Below are 3,160 nucleotides of genomic sequence, written 5' to 3'. Positions count from 1 at the left end.
AGAGGGTGAAAAGAGATGTTCTCTAGGAGTTGATATAATTTCTTTGTCAAGGTCCATGCAAACCCTTTTATTAATAATAAAACTGTGACCTCTGTCACTGTACCATGTGGCCCTGATATGCAAGACCAGCATATTAACTTCAGCAAACTGATTAGATTAACTGAAAGGCTGCCTAAAAATTACCCATCTGATAGTGGTATATATATTTTTTACAAGGATGTACAGTAATAGTTTGTACTAGTTCCTTAAACAACTTCAACTTAAGAGTTGAATGTGTTTGTTGGTTACCACAGTGTATTTTGAATGCAAAATACAAATTGATACAGTGATCCAAATACATTGAACAGTGATTTTTAAAAAGAAAAAAAAAACACTCCAGAAACTTTTGCGATAATTGCGAAGATTTTACAGATGACGATTGTGTAGAATGATAAAATGTGTCTGTTTTCAGAGGAAATTGATATATGCTTGTTGGTATTTGTGTAATAATTCATTCGGGAATGTATTGTATTATGTTCTTATGAGTCTATAATATATGCAGAAACTGATCAATTATAATAGCTTAATTTGCCCTGAGGATAACTGCCCCAACTGTATTTAATAAATGGGTGAGTTTTTGATTTTGCAGTCTGTAGTGAGGGTTTGATTCTTTTGAAAAAAAAAAGCTCTTTTATTTCAGTTCATCCATTATAAACCATTTTAATTCTTGGTTTGTCATCTTATGGCAAATTCTTGGAAATTGCACCACACCGATTTCATTGCAACTGAATTTTAATATAATAATGAATGCAACAAAAGTTCCCTGTACATTTTAATAAAGAAAATGCATTCAAATATATTTGTTAACCATGGCCTACAGGCATTGAATATAAAGACAAAAAGGAAGAAAAGACAGAAAGGAAGACATAAGTAGAGAAAAAATCAAATGCAATTTCCCATAAGCAGGATGGACATTTAATTAAACAATGCTGGCAAGAGCACGGCAATACCCACTTCCACAAAGCGCCCTGTGAATGAAGTCATGTTTCCTAATATGATGCCTGTAAGATAAAGCTGAGCATTTTGTAACGACTCTCTCTCTCTCTCTAGCCCGGTGGCCAGATAACTGGCATTTTTTAATTAATAAGAAACCCTAAAAACTGAGCCGGGAACATCTCTTTCTTGACTTCGGGTAGAGCCGTGACTGACAAATTCCTTAGATGAATTCCACTATCTACGACCAGCACACTTGTAATAAACCCTGCACTACCCACATTAATTAATTCAACAGAATCTTGGAGTGTGGGGCGGCCATTTTACCGCGTAGTGTTTTTTTTTTTTGAAAGCTTAATTTTTCACAGGGTAAAAGCGATGGCGTAGTCTGAGTGTTGGCCCGTGTACAGGAGCGGCGAATCAGGTTTTAGTCAAGCCGGGGGCCTGAATGAGATGAAAGCAAAAGGCACCAGTTGACAGAGGTGCTAAGTGCTAAGGGAGAAAAGGCTCTGAGCTCGGCCCTCACTAAATCTTCCCCATACACAGCCACTGGTGTCAGCCATTGCCCATATGAGGCAAGGTGATATGGGATAGCTGAGCTTAGGTGGCTGACCAGCCTTCGGTTTTTATTATTAGACATGATCTCCACGTCTAGTGTGCATACATTGTATATACACTGATATTATACACCAATTGATTCAAGACTGCAATTTAATCAACACATTTGAGACTTTTCCATATATGTACAGGTACTTTTATTAACTTTCAATCCAAATGAACATATAATAACCAACATCACTATTGCAATACACTGTCTTGTTCCTACTACAAAGGTGAATCAAAACAATATCCATAATCTTCAATGGACGGATGTTCTTTTGTCTCCGTGAAATGATGAGGAGGAATTCTGTGCCTTTTGCACATGTATGGAAACATAGCGTGGATTGCGTTCTTCCTGAGTGTCACACACACACACACACACACACACACACACACACACAAACCACACACACACACATAGGAGGACAAATGGCACCGAAAGGACCAGAAAATCGTCCCCTCTTGGCTTACTCAGCAGCTGCCCTTTCCCAAATTTCATGTCCATTTTTGACAGCATTCAGTGAACAAAAATCAAATACTAACAAAAAGATCTTCCCCCTAACATTCGTTACTAGTCATCATTCTTAGCATTTGTAGTGCTTGTGACATTTACAGTCATATCGTTTTACCCACACGTTGTATTACTCCAAGCGTTCTTCGTAAATATAATTTTCAACATGTGTGGGTGTGTTGCCTGAGCCCTGTAGATATCCACACCATACACAGTTCATAGTTCACCATAAATAAAACAGTGCCTAACAAAAGGGGGAAAGCTCTAACTTAAAAAACAATTAAAGACAGGGGAATCACTTGACAGGCATGTCCTTTGACTTGTTACCTTGGAGATAACTGTCTTTTTTCTCTCTCTCTCTCTCTCTTTTTACTCACGGTACACAACTCTCGCCGTGTAGCGCAGACAATCAGTAAAAGATTAGTGTTGGTTTTCCGTTGCAGACAGACCGCTCATAGGTCACCCCTGTGGAGAAGGGAGTGTGGGAGACAAAGAGAGAGGAAGAAGAGAGACAAAAAGGGAGAGAACAGAGAAAAGAGCGGAGCAGGACGAGGCCGGAGCATCTGCCGGTGGTCATGGTGAATTCGGCTTTCGTCCGTGCACCCCCCCTCCCTCCCCCCACCCCCTTCCCTCTAAGAGGCCCCTTCCACCAGAGGACCCCCCCCCCCCTCCCCCCTCCCACCCACCCTTGCTCTTTGAAAGCACACCACCGGGGTGAAAGAGACTTGGCATGCTGCCACTTTCCTCCCCTCATTTTCATCTGCTACATTCATCATATCTTTGTGTCTGTGTGTGTGTGTGTATGCATGTGTGCGCGTGATGCGTGTGTGTGTATGTGTGTCTGTGTGTGTACACTGCCACCCCCCACACTCGATCCATCCATCTCAAATACACAGACACGTACATTCACTCATAAACTCTCTCTCTCTCTCACACACACACACACACACACACACACACACACACACACACACACACAAACACACACACACACACACGCACACACGCGCACACACACACACACGCACACACGCACACACACACACACACACACACACTCACCACAACCACCCTATT

Source organism: Alosa sapidissima, chromosome 23, assembly GCF_018492685.1.
Source record: "Alosa sapidissima isolate fAloSap1 chromosome 23, fAloSap1.pri, whole genome shotgun sequence".
In the NCBI taxonomy this organism is placed as follows: Eukaryota; Metazoa; Chordata; class Actinopteri; order Clupeiformes; family Clupeidae; genus Alosa; species Alosa sapidissima.
This window is presented reverse-complemented; position numbering follows the sequence as displayed.